Raw genomic sequence first — 23,888 nt, forward strand, 5'->3', positions numbered from 1 at the left:
GGAACAACTCCAATATATCTGGAAGGTCAAAGTCAAAATAAACTTTGGGTATACTTCTTCTAATCAGGAAAACTCCTTCAATATATTTTCCTTTGATTGATTTTGTGTCAGACAAGCATAGAAAGAAGTTCTGCTTGCAGAACTCCACCACCAATATTTTCAATCCTGGCCACACAGAAGAAATGGGTCCCTTACGCTTATGTCTTCCTCCTCATAATATCTCCTTTTTGTAACTTGTTCCTTTGTAATTATAAAGGGCAGATTTTGACTTTGATACTCAAATTGCTACATGTGATCATTACAGTTAAGGAAGCATCCCAATTAGCTTTCACACTTTTATTTTCCTAATCATACTAATGAAGCTTTGTTTCTGCCCAGCCCTTGGGAACAGATAAGGAAAATTGAAATTTTTCTAGAATCATACAACACTTCAGAGGAAGTGCTCCTTAGTTTATCAGAAACTAAAGGCTTCTTAGATATTAGAACTCCTCTAATATCCTATAAGCTACTAGAAACTTATTTATGTTTCTATTATTTATATTTTTATTCCTAAGACCTTGTACAGTTTCATGATAACAGAAAATATTGGATACATGAAAGTATAATCAGTTTTCTTTTGCATTCCACATTTTCATTAAAAGTTGAATAAAGAATTACTGCAAATTCTGATTATAGCAACAGTCTAGTTGTCTGGAAATACAGAAAGTGTATAAAATTAAAATATTATAAATTAAAAACAATTCTAGAATCATTCAGTAATGGTTTTAAGTGAAAAGAATTCTCATGCAGTCCCTAAGCTAAAGCAAATGTGCTTTAAAACAGTACAGATTCAAGAGGAATTACCCTATAATTCCTTTAGTCTTCAAAAAGCATACAGTAATTTCCATTCCTCTTGAAAGAGAAGTATAGAAGCAATGAGGTTATGGTTACTTAACTACCTACTTCCCTGAAAACATCTAAATCCAGGACAGCTTAAGAGCCAGGTAAATATTTTGGAAAAGCTTTTTAAGCTCAGATTTCTTACTTGAGTTAAGATCCTACCTGCCAACAAAGAGACTTTTCCAGAGACACTGAGATTCAAATGTTTTGAGATCAGGAAAAGTCTGTTCATTGTTTCTCCTTTTTTTTTTTTTCTTCCCCCAGAGTACAGGTATATTTCTCTATCACAAACTACTTTGTTTTTAATGTGAGTTCTATCTTGTATATGTATTTAGCATGATTCCTTTACATAGGTTATTACCTTTTGTGCACAGGTGGTAAACTTATCTCCCATGGTTTTTATATACCAGCCTGGAATGGGAAGCCCTGAAGAGTAACATCTAATGGTATCGTTAAAATGATTGTAAACATGCCTTTTGTGGCAGATGTGAGCCTTCTTTATGTTGATATATATTCAAATTGTTTGGTAAGATCAAAGAAATGTAGAGTTTTAAAATGTCAAACATGTCCGTGTTCTCAACAGTTTCTGTTTTTAAATAACTCTGTTTCTTTAGAAGTCAGGACAGCTATAAAAGAGCCAGACTATGGATCAGATTCAAAGTTGAATTTCATTTTATCTGATTAGAACTAGAGCAGAATTCTCTATTTCTGTGTCATTTATCAAATGTTTCCAATAAAAAGAGATCAAGCAAGAAATAACAGTACATGTATTAAATTAAAATGTTAGGAAGCCATGTTGTCTATTAATTAATCAAAAATACTGTTACATTTTATTCAAACAAAATTAAATATTTGGTGGGTCATTAAATTTATTCCACCCTTCTCCTAACCTTGTCACCTCTCCATCACTATCTCTCTTCCCCTTAATTAATAGTTAACTTGTCATGGGTATCACACCGTGTGTTGTAATTTTCAGATCATTTAAAATTAATTCTGGTTAGCCAGTTAAATTTGAAGTTTTTCGAGCAAAATTTTCTTTTATTTTTTTCCAATGGCAAAGGAAGTAGATTATTATAACAGAATTCTACTAATATTTGATCTCAATAGAAAATTGTGACTTCAATATCCACATTTTTTGTATGGAAGTAGAAAAAATATAAATGCAATGTGTTTAAAAATTAATGTCAACATACATCATATACTTTATAGATATCTGGTATTTTGTTAAAATTATCCTATTTAACCTCTAAAAATAAACCAGCAATCTTAACTCTTCAAATATATTTTCTATTTTTTTCCATTTGAGATTTTGTTATTTACAATGTTCTACTTTAAAATAGGTATATATTTTATAGTGTTATTTCTATAAATATTTAGGGAAATGGTATATGGGGTATAATCCTCTTCTGTAAAGCTCACTGAAAATTCTATTATTATTCCTTACATTTCTGGATTCCATTGAGACTAGTTTGAACCTTGTTAACTATCTTAAAGTGAGGAAAGACATATTATGTGTTCATTTTCTGGCTGATAATGATAAAAATCTCTGTGATTCTTCTTTAGTTTCCCTCTTTTCCTATGGTAGTGACCACTGTAACCAAAAGACCTGAAAAGAACAATTAGAGGAGATTTGGGGCTTATTTTGGATCTCACAGTTTTAGAGTTTATTTTTTGTCTCACAGTTCACAGAGTTCACAGTCCATAGACAGCTGATTCCATTGCTCTGGACTAGAGGTGAAGCAGAACATCATAGCAAAAGAGTGTGGTAGAGGAAAGTAGCTCAGGGCATGCAGCAGGGAGCAGAGAGAGAACTTGCTCCCCAAAGGCAGACCCCAAATGACCCAACTCCTCCAGTCACACATTACCTGCATACAGTTACCACCCAGTTAAACCATTCAAGTGGATTAACACAGAGATTATGTCAATGCTGTCAATCAGTTTGCCTCTAAAAATTGTTTCATGGTCTCACACATGTGCTTTTGGGGAGCATGTAATATCTAAACCATAGCAACCACAAACCTCAAAGTGTCAAGGTACAAGGGGGACCTCCAAAGAGTGGTTCAAGCAGTCCCTGGAGAGAAGCAGGAACTCAACTCAGGAAGAGTAGGATTCTTGGCTTACATAAGGGGAAAGAATTTCAGCATGTGCCAGTCAGATGCGTGAACAGGGATTTATTTGGGAAAGTAGATACACATTTAAGGGAGAATGCCTGCATTTCAAAAGAGAGATGACTTTGGGGTTAAAGCAAGCAAAAAAGTGTACATTCAAGAGAAAATGTGGACCATCTGCAGAATGAGAAATGCACTCAGTGTTGTGGGGTGGATTACTGTCTCCTCTTTTAAAGGGATTTTCTCAAGTGATGGGTTTGAGAAGGTATGTAGGAATGATGTCAATCTAATGATCTCATGACAGGCTTGGTGGTCAGTCAATCTCTTTTTTTTATTGGTTATTCAAAACATTATGAAACTCTTGTCATATCATATTTCATACATTCGATTCAAGTGGGTTATGAACTCCCATTTTTACCCCAAATACAGATTGCAGAATCACATCAATTACACATCCACATTTTTACATAATGCCATATTAGTAACTGTTGTATTCTGCTACCTTTCCTATCCTCTACTATCCCTCCTCCCCTACCCTCCCATCTTCTCTCTCTACCCCTTCTGAATCCTTAGGCTAATGTGGTCTTCATTATCTGATCAATGGATAGCATTGGAAAATCCCCTAAGTTATAGGTTTCTCTAAATATCTTATCTCTTTTTACTTTATTAATGAGATGTATGCTAATTAACACAGCATAGGTAGATGTACAGATTTTCTGAAAATTTGGAAGTGACAGGTCTAGAAAAGTAGGCAGAACTTCTGAATTAAAATTTTATTTCCTTGTCCTTCCTTTATGTTTCTTTTCTACTTATTTTTTTTTGTTTCCTCTATTGTACCTCAAAAGTATCTGAATTATTAATTATTGAATTGTTTTAGGGGAAGCAGTGCTCTAAAAGTTGCCCAAATATGTCATGAATTTGGAATGAATCAGAAATAAGCCTTTGTTACATTGAGCATTGATTTGTGAGAAATTTTGTTTCTTTCTATTGCAGCCTTTCTTGGTCAATATAGAATTTGGAATCTGAAGTAATATGTTGTTTAGAAAACCTTGTATATTAGGCATTGACTGAGTGATCCTGTGATAGGTCAGCACAAAAAGGGCTGATATTACAGGCTTTTAAAATATGGAGATTCATCCCCTACAGTACAAAATCTTAGAGTAACATAACAGGTCATGCACCTAACAAATTTATTTGAAGCCTGAATGTTAATATGTATGATTTGTTATAAAGTATATTTGGCAAGGCATAGTATGAAAACAGGCTTAGAATAGAACTGACCAGTTTGAAAGTAGAAGTAAAAGAGGTAGAGAGATCCCAACCCTGAGACTTTCTGTGTTGGAACAAAATTGCTGCATGACCTAACAAATGATAAATGTGAAAAAGTCTTTACAGATTAATATCTGGTAATATTTTCCACATTGATTACATTGAGTCAAAGTAAAGAATAGGTTAAGAATGTGGCTCTCAAGAATTTGGTATAATGATTTAAAAGAGAGATCAGATTAGAGGTTGGGGTTATGGCTCAGCAGTAGAGCACTTGCCTAGCACGTGTGCAAGGCCCTGGGTTTGATTCTCAGCACTACATAAAAATAAATAAACAAAATAAAGGTATTGTGTCCAACTACAATTAAATTTTTTTTTTTAAAAAAGAGAGATCAGATTAAATGTGGCTTTCCTGGGAAATTCAAACAATTTCTTTGTAACCCTGTTACATTGTAGAATGAAAGAGAACAACTGAATAAGATAGAATGATCTGGGTGTGTTCCATGAACATGGAGAAGACTGAAATTAAAGTTTACTGGGTACTTGACACTTGTACTGGCAAAAAAAAAAAAAAAAAGTATGACTTTGACATCCTTAAAAAATAAAAAAAGATTGTTATAGACTTAAAGTGACTCTAAATCCTCTAAGATTCTGTGACTGGTATAGGTCCTGGGATTCCAAGTAGAGAATATTCCATACCACCCACTTCTCATAGGTACAACCAACATAATGATAAAGAAAAAGCATTCTTAAAAATGAAACTGGGATACATAAAGACTCTTACTTCTCCAAGGGAAGGATCTAGATTTGATGGATCAACATTCTTCAGTCCTACTTCAGGTCCTGCCAGATTGCCTTCTCATCAGAAGGAAAATATCTACAGACCAGGGTCTTCCGTGTGCTTCCCCTTCTTCCCTTCTTCAAATGGTGTCTGTTCTGTTTCTGTTCATTTTGATGAATGTTTAGATTATTCATGTTTATTGTGTGTCGGGAGGAGAAGGGGGTTTCTTAGCTTGTTTTTTTCAGTTTATATGTCCCAATAAAGAGTGGTGACATATGCATGAGATGCTCATATATTAGCCAGAGCTCTGGGTGAAACTGAAGCGTGGACTGGATTCATCCTTTAGTTTAGGTTGTCTTAATTTAGAGAATAGTTTGTTCTGTTTATTTCTTTGTAGATTAATGAAAACAAAGGATATTTGGTGACAAGAGACAGTACCCAAATAATATTTCCCCACTACTCCGTTACTCCTCTACATTTGATTGGATTTGATTTACAGGGCCAAAACCTGCTCTGTCAAGAAAAGTGAGCAGAAGTGACATGTGTAACTTTCAGGTCAGGAGAGATTGGCTTATATTTGACTCTTTCCTTAACTTGGCAACGAAGGCCTGTGTTGAGATGATGCAGTCTCAGGGTGAAGCAGTCTGTATCACTGAGTTACTGCACAGAGCATAGTGGCCTGGAATGTCATGGGGCTCTGCAAGGCACAGTGTATTTGTTTGAATGAGAAATAAACTTTTGTTATGTTAAGCCTCTGAGATTTTATTGTTGTCACCACATAGCCTTGCCTTTCACCACTGTTATCATCTTTAATGTGAATTACAGGAAAAAAAATATCACTTTTTGTGTTTAGACTGAATAGCATGTTTGACTAGTTCTATTAACAAATATAAGTTTGATCAGTTTTATTTTTGCATATTATTATGATCTCTCTTCTGTTTACATGTTACAATGCTAGAACTGTTCTTTTTTAGGCTGAAAACACTTTGATACATAGACCTAAAATAAAGTTTAGCATGATTAACAAAGACAAAATTATGTGAAAACCACAGATGATTATTTTTGAATTTTCTGGTGTCATAGAAAAGTGATCCCTGCCCCAATACCTTCACAAAAATAAATGGAACAAGGAACCAACGAGTTATTTAAAGGACTCATTAACTTTCATATGACCCTATTTGTAATTGAGACAGTTGTGTCCTAGAAGTAACCTACCAGAAATGATTAATGAGGTTTCCAAATATCCTAAATTGACTGACAAGGAAGGGAGTAAACCTGAGCTTTAGCCAAACCTGTGAGGCCCAGGCAAAAGAGGAGACTTATGTCTTAAATAATTAATGATGGTATTTAATACTAAGCTTTTACAAATGTAATTATTTTTCCTAAATCTTAAAGAGATGAATGTACAAAGTCAGTAAGGAGGTAAATTTATGAAAAATTTCTCTTTAAATTATTCAAAGAGCAGATTTCAATACAGAAATATTTTCTTATTTATGATGTCAGTGGACTTTCCACAAATGCATTGAATACTACAAAAGAACTTATAAGATATTTTTCCACTTCTTTTTTGATAAATTAGTTAAGATTTTTTTCTATACCATCAAAGGTTATATGAAAATCTGTTCTATTTGATCACAGTTTATGGCTCATTTGAATAAATTATAATTAGACCTCTTCGTCTGTTACCTAAGGACTAAAATTATCTGCATCAGTGATTAAATTCTCACTATTTCTAGTGTAAATTTGCTACAGTTATTACTTAGAAGTAAAAGGTGAAAAATCAATTTGAGAAAATGTTAATATTGCTATAACTTTTTGTAAATTATCTCTCTTTTTTTCAAACTTATTGAACATCAAAAAAATTTACTGAACTTTGGATGTTACTTTGTAATTAAACTTAAATACTTAGGCATGGATAGATCATCCTGGATTATCCAAGTAAATCCTATCTATTCACATGAGTTCTTAAAAGAAAAGAACGTTTTTCTAGCAGTGTTCAGGAAGAGATGGGCTTGTGTGAAAGATTCAATTTCCTGGTGCTTGTCCTGAAATGTAGGCATCATATGAGGACCAGAGAGAGACTTTGGGAACTGAAAAATCCAAGGGAATGAATTCTCCCCCAGAGCCTCCTCTGGGGAACTCAGTCCTGCTAACACCTTAACTTCTTACCTGTAGAATGGCAACATAATGCATTTGTGTTGTGTTTAACCAATAATGCTTTATTAGTTTTTCACAGTAGCTGTAGAAACTTGACACTCATACTAAATCCATTTTATTTTCCTGAATTTCTTGATGGCTTCTATTGAAGTGGCCTCACCCTTCTTTCATACTTGCCCAAAATGCATTTGTAAATCCATAGTTTGAGCAAACCCTGGTCGTCTCTGAAGAGCACTCGAAAAGTTTTCCCGTGGTCCATACCATATAGGGGAACCCTGAAGGGTCATTCATGAAGAGCTCGTCCAAATTAATTATGTTGCTAAGCTGCATTGTGAACATATCATAGGAGTGATTCACATTTATCCTTCTTTTATGTCTTCCACTGTACCTGGGACAATGTACATTTTTATTGCATTAAAATCATCTAGATCAATGAAATAATAACCATTTAAATATTTTCATTGTAAGAAAATATCCCTTCATTTCCATTTGTTGTATCATCTTTATGATTTTTGTTACAATGTAAATAATGAAAGCATATTTCAAATCAGTCTCATTTATTTGGAAACATGTTGGACTAAATATTCTGATTGCACATAAAACCTACCATGAAATTTCTCATAATGCCATGTACAAGAAATAAGATTTTTGAAGTCTAATGTGTTAAATTCAGTCTCATTCCAAACTGATAACTTTCATTTACATTTTTAACATTTGAATCAAAATAGCCCCAAATTAGTTGCCAAAAAAAAATCTAATTTATGTTTTTAGCAGTTGTGTGTGAGTCATGCTGCTAGTGTTTTTGCCTTCCTTCTTACAAATTGTCCCTAATTGGAAAATACTGTGAGCAATAAAATATGAAGAGAAAAGCCACCAGTACTTTGAAGTTTATTGGTTACAAAATTGAATGGGTTTTCCCATTTTAATTTTGATGAGCATAGAGCTTAATTTTTTTCCTAAACTTCAGTTTCATCATTTCATTCTAGTTTTGGAATAGCTGGTGATTTAGGGAATATTTTTCAAGACCAGACCACTTCCTCAAATCCAAGCTTTGTTCTTATAAATAGATACAATTATGTTCATATGTTTGGTAGATGAATCCAGTAGAGTGCGTGTTGAACATAATCTCTCATGGGGGGTTTACTCAATTCTTTGGAATTTCACTCTTGAATTTGATCAATGCAGACAATTCATTCTGAAAAATATTTTTTCTTGATGACAACAGATTTTTCCCATAAATATACTTTATCTTGAATGTATATACTTAAGTGTACTAGACAAGTTTTGGAGATATAAACAATAGAAATGTAAATTAACACTATTAGCTATAAATTCTTAACTGTTAAGTTTATTTCTCACCAATTTGATGAACAAGGTGGCATATTTGAACAATGTAGCTTGGTACTTACCACCCATAATAACCTCAGTGATGCTGCTTTTCCCCTCAAAATGTCTGATTTAAAGAACTTGTTCATATTGCAAAAATTTGTGTTATCTCCCCAGGATTACAGACAAGGAGCCATAGTAGATATAATTCTGTCATTTGCAGATTCTATGATGGAGTGGCTAGTCCAATCTCATTGATCTCATAAGTACACTTTTTTTTTTCTGCTTCCTTATACACTGGCAGTATACTTTAAAAACAATCGCTTCTACCACATTTACCTAGTATCACCCATATGAAGTTATCAGTTCATTAGTCCAATTATTGGAAGTTTGCTGTTTTGATTTTTGCATGTAAGTCTAACTCTTCAGTGTTAACATAATATGCTTAGATATATTTTAATTAGATCATTGTGATTTTTCTGATAGGACATTTCTAAAGGATTATTTTAATACAATTATAATTGCAAATAAATATGAAAATGGGAAAATAAGTGAAATGCCTCTATACCAGAGGTAGTTTTTAGTAACTTAGTCATTGTTCTTTGAAACATGCTGTTGTACATATGCATACCCAAATACACATTCATGTATAATATTTAAGACTATATTAAATACAATTTTATAATTTTATCCTTAACAATATATTATGGAGTAATGTTTTATATACTGTCAGTCATTCACACATGCATATATATGTATAAGTAATATAGATATATATACACAAATATATGCATGCATGCATTCCTAAAACAAATAAGAAATATATGTATTTAGTATGTATACATCTTAGGTGAAATATTGATATTTTCTAATGATATGCCTTTTTAAAGGATATGCATGTTTTCCATTTCCACTTTTATTAGCAGTGCTGCTGTACACATCCACAAGGATGTCTTTGCATACAATCTTATTGTTATTACTTGAAGGAACTCCTTGGAATGGAACTTTGGGGCTAAAAATATATACATCAATACATAGTACCTTTAAGAATTCTACTATTGGGTTTTGTCCCCAGTGGCAATATTGTGTCTTAAAGTTTGTATGAGTTTCATTCTGTATTTACAGTTTTTATTCTCTCAGGTACTGCCCCTGTGATGCTGCCTGGGGCTCCTTACTCTCCCCTGATCTCATGCCCAGGCCTTCTTGACTATACTTTCTCTGTGACACTTTTACTCAGGCTCTTTCTTCAAACTTGAGGATTACCTGGATGAACTTTTCCCTTTAGGGAAAATTTCAACAACTACTTACTTTTTAAAAGATAAGATGAAAAATAGGGATAAACAGTGCATACTAATGAATGTAATTGAAACTTACTTCGACAATAATAATGCTTACTTTTATTTGCATTGTACTGTGCAAAGAACTGGATATGCATCATATAATAATTAAATGCCACTATTAATATCTTCCTTTGAAATAAAAACCTGAATCACAGAAAACTAATTATTTTCCAAGGACAATTAACCTATGAATAGCAAATTTGTGCTTATATCCATGGTTGTATGATTCCAGTTCTGTTCTTAACTACTATGATATACAGTCTGCATTTGGAGGTTAAGAAATAAATTTAGGACTTTTTCAGTAATTCAAAAACATCATTCAAGAAATTAATTTAAAATTATTATATAATGAAGATTTTAATGAGCCAATGTTGATTTTATATCATTTTAGTAAATATCTTTTATTATATCATAATACAAGGTCATTGATCCTATTCCTCATTTTTCTTATAATGGCAATAAATATTCTCTAAGAGAAGAATAGTCAGAAGTATGTTCATATAATTATCATGAAGTAAGAATTTAGGTAAACTTGTAGATAACTAATTTCTTGTTATTTGAGAAATTGTTCTCCTCCAGGTTTATTAATTAGCTGACGTGCCATAACAAGCCATTGTAAATCTGGTGGCTTTAAAACAACCCTCAGCTCAGACAGCTGGGTTCATTTGATACTAGTTCATTTTGGGTTCTTCAGGTTGACTGGGGTGAGCTGGGAAGTTTGACCAGGGCTTCTGCATCACACATATTTCTCATGACTTTTTGAGGACCATATGGTTAGCCTAAGTATATCCATCTTCTGGCAAGATCAGAAACTCAAGAAAACAAATGGAAACACAACATTCCTTGAGGCCTTGGCTTGCAGTGGGCACACTGTAACTTTTGCCTCGATCTGTTGTATCAAATTGGTAGCTAAAGAGTTCTTCCCTTTGTGGGAAGAACTGAAAAGATAAAGAACATGAAGATAAAAAGAAGGGAAGAACTGGGGACATAGAGTAGCCTACCACCAAAACAACTGCATTTTTATTTGAAAATATATTCTTTTTTCTCCAATTAAAATTTCAACCTATACTCTAAATTATTTGATCATAGGATACAATGCAACTCAATTTCCCAAGGGAAGGTGGGTTGATGCAGACTTTCTGGTCAGGTTATTTCTTCCTATGAAATGATATTGCTCAGATTCTTTAAGAGCCTCTCATGTGTCTCTCTAGGTTCAATTTTCAGCACTAAAACCTCTCAGGCAGTGACTCATTGGACTAGTCACCACTATATCCACCCACTCAACCTCATGCCACAGCCGCTGAATCTGAAGCTGCTGTGTCACATTAGCATGAAAATTGTAGAATCTAGAATTCCTATTTAACTTGTGCCAAGAAACCAAACCTTAACCTTATAGTATAAGGGAAACATTTGAGAGTAATTGTCTGTAAGAAAAACAGCTTGTTTGCTGGGGAACCAGATCCTAAGGTAACTATTACTCACTCACAGTGAGTTAAGCAGAAATCGGAGGATGGACTCACAGACCAGGAGGATGACTGAAGATAGAAAGCCGGAAATGTCTGAAGCAGCTGAGGGGGTGAACAGATTTTGTCTAAAAAGATAAGACAGCTAAATAGAGAGTGAGAAGACATGAGCCAAATTTGCACACACAAATAATGGAAATAATCTCTAAGAATCCAATTTGGGAAGAAGTGAGGGAGATAAGAGTGCTCTGAGTGGCTAGTGATGAGAGAACACTGGGTTTAGCGATGCATGAGAAAGAGACCACTGTTTCCAAGGTGCCATAGAAGAGCTCACCAGCTGGGATGGAATGTTCTTTTTTTAAGCCAGTTTACTAAGAAAGTTTAGGTTTTTGTAAAGGTCAGATATAAAAGAAGGTTTTTGTTTGCTTTGCTTTTCAGGATATTTTAACGCTTAATCCATGGGACAAGCTGTAAAGTAACAAAAAGAAGTACTTCTCAACAAAAGGCCCTTCAGCAGGTAAGGGGGAGACAACGCTCATTTCTAATGGCAGGTGACTCTGCTCAGTGTTTGATATTAAGTGGAACCTAAATAATTTTAAGGAGATTATTAACATTTTTATATTATTATAGCCAAAGTCTTCAAAATAACAGCTTAATAGCAAGGTGAAAAATGTAGTCAACCATTCACCTTGTTTTTTCAAATTTAAATTATAATTGTTTCCTGATTATATGGCTTGTCTTAGCATAAGTAATAAAATATAACAGTTACATGGTTTCATATTTTATTGATGCTATAATCTTAACAATTAAGACCTTAATACTTATTGAATTTCACATGAAAATTCAAAATTTTGTGGTAGAGGATTACTTTTTATAACACAATCCAAGTATTCTGTATCAATGTAAAAACTAAAGATAATGATCAATTCTGAATGTTACTAAGATATACCCTGGCATTTGATGTTAAAAATATCACATTGTTGCCTATTAATGTGTATAATTAGTATATTTTAATCCAAAGTAAAATTATATTTAAAAAATTTAAAGATAATTGTTCAAATTCTGTTTGCCCTAAATATCTCATCTATCTCTGTCTCCCAAATTCCATGGCATAAATAAAATTCTCTGGGACATGTTATACATTGCCCAACAATAACATTAACAATGATGGCATAGATGGCATATATAATTCTGTAACAAGTTTCTGAATGGATGAGATGAGAAGGGAAGAAAATATTAGTGGAAAGAGTTTCTACCAGGCACCACTTCATAATTCCCCTGTAAAAACAGCAAATTTGGAAACCTATGAAAGACAGTTATTTGCGATAATATGTATATACGTGTGCATGTGTGTGTAATAGGATATATACACATGTAAAATGTAACTTGTACTTATGTACCTCCCATATGTATTTAAACCTATCATCTGTCTCTAACTATCCATCCATCTCTCTACCTTCCTACGTATCTACCAACTCTATTTATCTTTCACCTGTTTAGGTAGTATAGCTTATTGCTATTGTTACCATGGAGAAATTTGGGGAAACTGGGACGCTGTACTTCTGCCTAGGAGAATGATACATTAGCTTGCAGTTTATATAGTCTTTTTTTGTGTGTCTCTTCTTTTATCAACTAAAGAAACTTCATGTCCTACAACTTTGTATCTATGAATCCATTTCTCTCCTATAAAATGAGCATGTATATGGAGGTATTGTTGTATATGGATGTATATCCAAATTCAAATAATAATTGTTTCCTGATTTTATGCCTTGTCTTAGTACAAGTAATGGAATATACATAACAGTTACATGGTTTTGTGTACATGTATATGGCAAAATATGTATATATCTCCACTTATATATTATATGCCTAAATAAAATGATATGTTATTTAATACCTTAAAATAAAAGTATCTACAATGGAAAGGGAGAATTGAGAAAATAAGGCAAGCTATGGGTGACACTTGGCTAAAAAATTCCACAAAGAAATAGGTTTATTTTTCTTTTTAATAATTTTTAATTATATTTAAGGCCTATATTCTCTATCTTATACAAAAATTATAGTTTATTTATGATTTCCATAAGTACTCCATATTTTATTTAGGAGATCTCTTGAACCATGAAAATCTGGTAGATTTTACACTTTGGAATATAAGATATTGGTCTGTTATACACACATTTCTGAGGTTTTGGAGGTATGGAACATGCAAACTACCACGTGGAGAAGTTTGTGAAATGTTCTTCACATATATTATTCATCTAATCTTCATACATTCCTAAACACACCTCTTATCTGGCATGTTTAAACTCAAAATTGGCATCATCTTCCTTTGCCTAAAAATAAGTTACTACTGCCTCATCTTGCCATTCCAGTTTCTCTGAAATTAGACTATAAACTACTTATATAAGGTTATCTTCTACTTAAATCCCTAAGATTCTGTGCTTCAATCAAACCACCCTATTCATGATACCCACCCTTCCATGGGCAGTATACATCCTCACCTTTGTTCTTTCAATTACCTTTCCCACCTGAGATGGCTTTTCAACTTGACCAAAATTTAGGAATCCTTTAAATATCAAGTTCAGCCTTAACCAAGCAGCATTGTGAAATCAATTCAGACTGTTGATCTTTCATCATCTGAAAAAGTAATATTCTATGTTTGGGTTTAAGGGAGAAATGTCCCTTTAAAATTCCTTTATTAATATCAAAATGCTAAGGGGTAATGTGGTTGGTCCCTGTGTAGATTCCTAGTTTGAAGATACTGCCTGGTTGGTAACTATAGGAAGGTGGAGCATGACTGGATGGGGTAAGTCACTGGGGACATGCCCTAGAAGGGTGCATCTTCCCTATGGACTCTTCTCTTTATCTCTGCTTCCTGACCCTATCATGATCTGCACTGCCTCACCTGGGGCCTAGAGCAACAGACTAGCTATCAATGAGATAAGGCCTCTGAAACTGTGAACCACAAATAGATATTTCTTTCTCCAAGTTGTTCTTATCAGGTATTTTGGTCACAGTGATGGAAAAGCTCACAAAAATACTATGTTACCAATTACTTATTATAAAATCACCAATTTACAGAGCAGTGATAGAACTTGTTATTTTCTGTTAGTGAAGATAGAATTAATTAACTAAAATAATGAGATATAAATGGGGCTAAGTTTGTAAATTTTTACAATTTTCTAAAGGCAGTCTCTGAGTCCTAATCCCCAATTGTGAATAATAAAGGTGATCATAACTAATAAAATGCTATCTTACTATTTGAGATAAAATCCAAACAATTCCTTTTTGTAACCTCTGTATTTTGACCACTCCTCTTGCTGACTCTCTACCACAACTGCCTGCCTCTTTGTTGCTCCTTGAACATGACAGGAAATGTTCTACTACACATCAGCCTTGCTCACATCTCACCTCCTATCACACCTCACCATGTCCTTAGACAAGTCTTCCCTGACCAGCCTATAGGAAATATTTCTGCATCATCCAGCCCACTCACTCCATATTGTCATCACAATGCCAATCACTACTTAGTATTGTATGTGAAGTTTATTTGGTCATTTGTTTAGTATCAGTCATCACTTAAAAAGAATGTCAAATCTGTGAATGAAGTGTCTTTTCTGTTGTTGCTGCTCACCATTTTATCTACAACAATTAGATTACTACCTGGCATATACTAGATGCTCAAGCTCTATGTTTTGAATGAATAAATTGACATTTTCATATGCTAGAAAAAAATTTATTGTCTCTTCTGGTCTACATAATTAAGGTATTAAGTAGGATATTTCTTAAAAAGACTGCCTAATCTAAGTTTTGAAAGACAAGGCTCTTTTATCCCACCTCTGCAGCTTCTCAGTATTTCAGTTTATTCCATGAAATAATGATAAGTATTATTGTCTTCATTTTTGTCACCTGGGGTCATGAAATTGATGAACAAAGTACCTTAAACACCAGAGTCACTTTCAACAGCACAGTATTCACTTCTGGATTGAATAAAAATAATTTTTCTACTTGATTCCAAAGAAAGATGATAATGCACATTTGGTAAAAATCCCCTTAAAATAAGTCTTTATAGAATACAGGATATTAAAATACATTTTTTCTAAAAAATGTTTCTAGCATACTAAACTAGTAAAATGTTTGGATTTGAGTTGGTTTTTCTTTTTGCCTGGACTCCAAATACAGGTTTGTGTATTTTATAAGTCCATTTCTTTATTCATGATCTCTATTTTAATTCAATTATGACAAAATGACATTACTGTTTTCAGTCAAAACAGTAATAATATTCTCAATGTGATAAATTAACTGTACTCTAATTGTATCTGAAGTTATAGGGCTGGTTTAATATTTGAAAGACATATTAACTTTAAAAAATGAAAGCTATTTTAAAAAACTATAAATAAAAAAATATTTGAAAGAAAATCTATACTGAATTATATTTTATAAATATAAAATCTAGCCAGGAGTGGTGGCACATGCCTGTAATTCCAACAGCTTGGGAGGCTGAAGCAGGAGGATTGTGAGTTCAAAGCCAACCTCAACAAAAGTGAGGTACTAAACAACTCAGTGAGATCCTGTCTCTAAATAATATTCAAAACAGGGCTGGGGACATGGCTCAGGGGTCAAGTGCCCCTGAGTTCAATCCCTCGTACCCAAACAATAATTCTGACCTACTGATATGATTTTTAAGAGATGAATAAAATAGCTGCCTTGATTTTTAAAGTGAATTTTATCCTTGTAACTCTCATTACAAAGATAAATTACATGCTTTTAATTGCAACTCGCCTACAGATGACAATGATTTATATCCATAAATGGTTTTGACATGCAGGTCACTTTCTATTGGGTTGACACAGAAAAGGGATTACATATCATGAAAAATTACTAGGTCCTGGTTAGAAGGTCACTGTTCTGGTGAGTAAAATCCACATATACAGTGAATTAATTTGTACACTGTTCTTACAGTCATGAATAAAAAATAGCTATTTTGATTTTATAAACTACTTTTAAGAGTACTGTGGGTTATTATAAAGTAAGCTTAGATATTTTATGCTATATTTACAACTTCTGGGGGAGCATTAAATCTACCTTAGTTATTTTTTTTTAACTTTTGTGCTTAGAATAGGGTATATGTAAAATTACTATTCATTTAATAAATGCATTGCTCAGAAAGCCCAATATCTTATAAACCTAAGATTTTGAGATCCTTTTAAGAAACAAAATTATAGATTTGGCTAAGAAACTTTCAGATTCCCAAAGAATTAAATACAATTTCTTTAGCTTACTCTCTAAAATTTTTCATAGTTTGATTTCAGTCCTCATTTCCAACCTTCATGGCTTTCTACATGCATATGAATATTTCACTCATTATTCTAAATGTGCCTCATCCTCTCTCACTCACATACCTTTCTGCATTGTACTTTTCCTATCCAGAATATTTCCTTTCCACACATCCTGTGTATACCATAGACTCTTACTAAGCCCCAACTCATATCTATTCTTCTCTGAAATAAATAGAAGAACTAAATATAACTAGACTAGATCACCATGTCATCTGAGCATCTGTAGCCAATCTACATTTCAAATATCCAGAGAAGTTTTGGACAGTTATTATTATGCTATTATTTGACAGTTATTTTTTTTTGAAGATTTGTTTCAATTATTCACATACTTTAGCTCTTTAAATACCTTTTAGGATTCTTAAAAACCTAGACACAAATTATATTGAACAGTTTATAAGGTTCACAGACACAGTGTAAGAATATTTCCTTTAAAAGCAATTTTATATAACCTGAAATGAACCAAGTAGCATTAATTGGCCTGCTTCTTTAGGATGGGAAATTAAAGATAGAGAACGAATTATGGAAATATATCCATAGTTGATGGTTACATACATAACATATAGATTCATTTGTTATTAGAAAGTTTCTTAATTCCACTTCATCCCAAATTTCTAAAGGAATATTGGCTATTACTTGATCTATCCTGTGAAGCCACAGTCAAATGGAGAGAAATAGAAAAGATCAGGGTTAGAAGATTCACAATTGTATTTCACAGAGACATTATCAATACCCTGGGCAATTTGCAAAATTCCAAGAACCTCAGTTTGTTCAAAAACTAAATTTGAATTCTTAAGATTAAATGAGTTATATGTTAATTATTAGAACTTTGAATTGTTTAGAACAAATTCTCAAGTTTCTTGTCTACAAAATCAAGTGAGAGCACAATGAAAAACTGCGCATAACTAAGTTCCTAAATTTGAACTACTCTTTTCTTATGGTTGGTTTGGGAATAGCAATTTACTTACTAATATGACCATTACATTAAAGTGCTGCAGAAAATGACAAGGGGATTTAGTGCTGAGCTAGGCCTTTTCTCAGCTGTTGTTCATAGATGAACTGAATGAATCTCCTGTGGGAGCTTTAGGTAATGCTGCCTTAGAATGCACCTATTGAGGCCAAAAGAATATGTGGTCCATGTTTTTTGCTTTATTGGGTTTAAACCATGGTCATAATCTACAGAGTCAAGGTTGAGTGGATAACTAGACAGCAAGGATTCATTTTCTGCTGTGGCAGTTTTCTCAGAAACATGACTGATCGTAACAGAGTACAAAAATGGGGGAATTATTGTATTTGTAAAAGATTATTGATCATGCCATTATTACTTACCATTTTAGATTATACTCTTGAACTGTTTATCACCCATAAAAATTATTGTTTTTAGTTTTTTAAAATTTCTTCCCTGGATTTTCAGCTTTATAATAAAGTGATATATTTCTATATTAGTTGAAAGAATATTCCATGGGCCTACTTCATCTGGGTGGCTGTTGGGTTCACAGTAGATTTTTATAGATGAAACTCTACAACATACTTCTTTGGCTCACTCATCAAATTAGATCACAGGGTACATTGAAGTCAAAAATTGAGGGAGAATAATTTCCCTTATAACATATAAGGGAAAGAATCTCTGAGGTTTTTGCTTATTTTAAAAGAATGAGCTATCTGTCTATGATACTTCAAAGGAAGGATCTCCAAAACCATGAGTAAGCTATTAATTCTTTTTGTTTGTTTGTTTTGTTTTTGTGGTACTGGGGATTGAACCCATGGCTTTGTGCATGCAAGGCAAGCACCCTACCAACTGAGCTATATCTGGTTGTGAAGGATAATATCTAAATCATTTACTTGAACGGAGGTGTCTCTAATTCTTTTAGTTAGAATTTTTATAATTATGTTTATTTACTCAAATTTAAATGACAATGTTAATATTATCATTTTATCCAACTTAAAATATTTTAAAATGAGCCAAATTAATGTTACTGCTTATAGATGTGTTATTTATTCATTCTCTTAAAAAATTATAAAACTTTTAGAGAAATATTTTATAATGTCTACATAGTTCTCAATGATAGAATACTGTTTGAATTTGGTTGTAATTGAAATATGCTGAATATATATTTATTTAAGAATAAAGTCAAAGTGCTTCTGAAGTTATTGTAGAAAAATAAGGTGAACCTATTTTAGAATGTAATACAATGAATTATGACAAAATATCTGAGAAAGACTAACATTCTAAAGAAAAGAGATTAGGTTAAGTGGCCCAGATTTTTGGAGATTCAAGGGCATAGTTCTAGTTGGATCCTGTTGGCTAAATCATATAATTGCAGATAGTGATGTGGGGAGAAGCTGGGAGAGAAAGAAATCATATCCCAAGATAGGAAACAGAAAAACTCAAGGGTTAAGTTCAGGGATTTTTTAAAAAAATAATTAATTTATTTTAATTAGGTATATATGACAGCAGAATGCATTTTAATTCATTGTACACAATTGCAGCACAAATTTTCATTTCTCTGCTTGTACACATTGTAGTGTCGTGCCATATGTGCAGTCATAAATGTACATAGGGTAATGGGGTAATGATGTCCATCTCATTCCACCACCTTTCCTGCTCCCATGCCCCCTCCCTCCCCTTTGCCCAATCAAATCTTCTCCATTTTTCCCATGTCCCCTTCTTAATGAATCAGTATCCATGTATCAGAAAGAACATTCAGCCTTTAGTTTTTGTGGATTGGCTTACTTCACTTAGCCCAATATTCTCCAACTGCATCCATTTACCTGTGATGCCATAATTTTATTCTCTTTTAATGCTCAGCAATATTCCATTGTGTGTGTATATATGTATATATACACACACAATGGAATATAAATATATACATACATACATACACACATTTTTTAATATATATATATTTATAATATATTATAAATATATATATATTATATATATATATATATATATTAAACCACAGTTTCTTTATCCATTTATCTATTGAAGGGCATCTAGGTTGCTTCCACAGTTTAGCTATTGTGAATTGAGCTGCTATAAATATTGATGTGGCTGCGTTACTATAGTATGCTGATTTTAAGTCCTTTGGGTATAGACTAACAAGTGGGGTAGCTGGTTCAAATGGTGGTTTCATTCCAAGTTTTCTAAGGAATCTCCATCTGCTTTCCAGATTGGTTGCACCAATTTGCAGTCCCACCAGCAACGTATGTGTGTGCCTTTCCCCCCACATCCTGGCCAACATCTATTGCTGTCTGTATTTTTAATATCTGCCACTCTGACTGGAGTGAGATGAAATCTTAAAGTAGCAAGAAATAAAATCAAGAGTTAAATGGAATAGGCTCAAACTAAAATTCTTCTTCTCACCAAAGAAATAATCAATGAGGTGAAGAGAGAGCCTACATTGTGGGAGCAAATTTTTTGCCACAAGCATGTCAGATAGAGAACTATCTCCAGGATATATAAAGAACTCAAAAAAACGTAACACCAAAAAAAAAAAAAAAAAACAATAAAACAACAAAAAAAATCTAATCAACAAATGAGATAAGGAGCTGAACAAACATTTCTCAGAAGCAGATAATACATTTGATCAACAAATATATGAAAAAATGTTCAACATCTCTAGTAGAGAAAGGCAAATCAAAACTACTCTAAGGTTCAGGCTTATATAATAATTTGCTCTCATTAAAATTCAACATGGAAGACTACTATTCCCTTCCAATGATAGCACACCCAGTAATACAAAGCCCACCCACTGGGCCCCACACTTGAAGGTTCTCACCTTTTCAATACCACTACACTGAGCACCAAGCCTCCACACATGGACCTTTGGGGCACAAACCACATCAAAGTCACAGAAGGTAATATGGAACAACTAGAAGTTACCATATAAAAGTGTGCATGGGCTTGGATTGTAGCTCAGTTGTAAAGTGCTTGCCTTACATGTATAGGGCACTGGGTTCCATCATCAGCACTACATAAAAATAAATTAATAAACAAAGATATTTTAAAAACTCAATAAGCATATCCATGGAATGAATAAAAGATATACTAAAATTCAGTTTGGGAAAGAAAAACCTTTACAAATGTGAGGGATTGACTTAGGAATAACTTCTGGAGGCTAAAACAGGTTTGAATCATGAATTTAAGCTCTGTGACATTGAGAAAATTACTTAAATTCTTTCCATATCTATTTCAAGTATAAAGTGGAGCATGATGATAATAAATGCAGAAAGCACAAACCAAATGCCATCATACCTAGACTATTCTGAACCATAGGGAAGCAAAAGAGTACTTTTCTGATTCCAAGCTCTTGATATATGTGGGGTTTCCTTCCTAACATGAGACTTTCTTATGTATTTGTACTTGGCATGATGTCATGTTTTCCTGTGGAGCAAATTCCACCCAAACACCTCTTAATTCTCCATGCAGAGTTGAATTGCCTGTATCAATTTGTTGCTACTTCTAATTATTATGATTTGTCATGTGCCTTTTATTCCCTTTATAGTGCTGTAGCCACAAGATAATTGTAGGAGAGGGTTTGCTTTGCTGGGCAGCTGGGAGTAGAGCTTTGATCAAGACTTGTAACTCTATTTGGTCAAATGAATTCTGTGTTTTTTACTGCCCTCATTCTTGTGGTTAAAAGAATGCAAACAACTCTACAGTTCTACTCCCCCCCCCCCATCCTTGTTCTTTTTTCTTCACTCCTCAGTCTCTCTGTGTCCTCAGGGCTTGCCTGACCTGTAGACTTTAGTCTCAATTTACTAACTTCTTTGGTTCTAAAAGTCACTCTTGATTCTTTTTGTTCCCATTTTCTGTTTTATTTTCATTTTTTCCTCATTCCTTTTCTTTCCCTTTCTTCTTTTTTTTGTACTGGAATGGAACCCAGGGGCATTGCACCACGGAGCTATCTTCCCAGCCCTTTTTTATTTTTTAAAATTCTTAACATGGCTTTTGCTAAGTTACCCAGGTTAGCCTCACACTTGCAATCCCCCTGCCTCAGCCTTCCCTGAGTCAATGGGGCCATAGGCATATGGCCATCCCTTTTTTATATACTGAATTTGCCTCTGACCTATAGTTATTACTCAAAAATAGTAATATTAACAGCACAGTAATAGAAATAAATATTTTGGTTATTTGGAAAGAGTATAAATTCTTTGAGTTTTTATGTCACATAACAAAATATATTAGGGTAATAAAGTACTTATTTTCTTAATCCATACAATAATATTTGTGCCTGAAATAATTAAGTATAAAAATTAAAATGATTAAAACATTAGAAAAATAAATATAGCTCTAATCCAAAAGGGCCATGGAATTCAAAGCTTGAATGAACAGTTATTGTGAAAAACAATAAAACAAGTATCAGATACAAAACTTTAAGTTTTTATTTGAAACAGGTATTTATATGTTTATGTCTCTATAGTTCTTTTAAACCAATGTCTTCCTACAAAATAAGAGAGGGTGTTTTCAGGCAATATGATAAAGGATTATATTAACATATAAGACATTTGTTTTAGGATGTCCTTTAATTCTTAAAAATTCTTCACAGTCAAATTCTAAAAGGTTTTGTATGAATCTATCAGTCTTTCTGTAATAGAAATTAAACCAAATATTTAAAAATGTTTTTATTTTATTTGTTAACATTAATGCATATTAAAATGAAAATATTCTTTCAAGCCAGACACCAGGGGTTTAGGCCTGTAATTCCAGCAACTTGAGAGGCTGAGGGAGAAGAATCAGAGCTGAAGGCCATCCTCAGCAACTTAACAAGATCCTGACTCAAAATAAAATTTAAAAGGGGTGGGGTTGTAACTCAGTGGTAAAGTGATGCTGGGTTCACTCTCCAGTACTGGAAAAAAAAAAAAAGACAGAAGAGAATTCATTTTTAAAGCAAAACCAGCAAGTAAGGAAATAACGTTGGTTCCTATTTTGGTGCAAGTCCTTAATATCTTGCTCAGAGGATACCTCTTCAGACCTGGCTCTGTGTTAAAGTTGTGGTGACAACATCCATCTGCATCCTCAGGGAAAGCTGCTCTGCACACATACCAGAGAATGAGAGTGAAAGAGGCAGACTGTTTCCTAATATTGATTTGACCTTGTACAGCCCTAGAAAAGTTTTTGAGGAAGATTTGGCCTCCCATGATCGGATCATATTCTGAGAAACATTATACTAAATCACTCAGGGCCTTACCATAGCTGGGATTGATACCAATGTCATAAAAACAGTATTGCTGTAGTATATGTAAGAAGAAATGAAATTGGTGTGGAAATGACAGTCACAATTTTCTCTAAACCCTAAAGCTTATTGCTAAGCATCCATTTATTTTAGGTTAATCACATATAATTAAATGGAAGCATATTTATGTTGTAAATTTGAATACAAAAATTATAAAATTACATGGTTCATGTAGTCAATTAAAATATTTATTGATATACTTTTAAATGACTGGGAATTGATCTAAATAAAGCTGCTAAGGTTTTTGTTTGATTATTTGTTTTTTAAGGACTGGAAGAAAATGTACCAAAAATGTATCAATGATTATCTCAGGATGTGAATGTATAGCTCCAAATGTATAATAATGAAAACAATGATTATCCAGTCTGGCCTATTATGGAATTTCAGGCCACTAAACTATTTTCTTCCAGGATTCAGATTTCTCTCACTTAATGAATCAATTCTTTGTTGGTTAGAATTAGGTCCAGAAAAGCTGTTTCCCAAATAATTCATTTCCTTTATCTTTGATGAATGGAATTTTCAATAACATGTGTCAGAAATTTGTCAGATGATGTGACTTTGCCGAAGGAGATTTTCAGCAGATGTCCATAGACTGACTCTCCCATTGCTACTTTGTTTGGCTTCTGAGGCAGCTTGGTGATCTGTGTCAGAACACATCATCTATTTCCTTCCTCCAACTTCTTGCTCAGTGGAACAGTCCCACACTGCAGTTTACTTTGTAACAGTCTCATATTCTTCTCATTCATTAGAACTGTAACCTGTTTCCATAGCTGAATTAATGAATGAATAATTACCACTCCATCAGGCACAGTGCAAGGCTCTAGACAGAGCCCAATCATTGCCCTCAAGTAACTCTGAGTCCAATTCACGTACTACAGCTTCTATATGCTGGTTGTTTGAACTACAGTTGCATCTTTAATGTGTTATACTGTTAGGCATTCCTAACATCAAAAAATAAGTAAGTCAAAGTTAGTTGATGGCAATATAAAATTA

General features: G+C 33.3%; 1 protein-coding gene across 2 annotated transcripts in view; it reads left to right on the forward strand.

Annotated features, from left to right (window-relative positions):
* Sema3a (semaphorin 3A) overlaps nt 1-23,888 on the forward strand; it is a 431,159-nt gene that overhangs the window by 73,534 nt on the left and 333,737 nt on the right. For both annotated transcript variants that reach the window (XM_078040129.1, XM_078040128.1), the window contains exon 2: nt 11,759-11,837. The gene's annotated coding sequence lies outside the window, so the exon portion shown is untranslated. The remainder of the gene's footprint in view (nt 1-11,758; nt 11,838-23,888) is intronic.

This window comes from Ictidomys tridecemlineatus, chromosome 2 (genome assembly GCF_052094955.1).
Source record: "Ictidomys tridecemlineatus isolate mIctTri1 chromosome 2, mIctTri1.hap1, whole genome shotgun sequence".
Lineage (NCBI taxonomy): Eukaryota > Metazoa > Chordata > Mammalia > Rodentia > Sciuridae > Ictidomys > Ictidomys tridecemlineatus.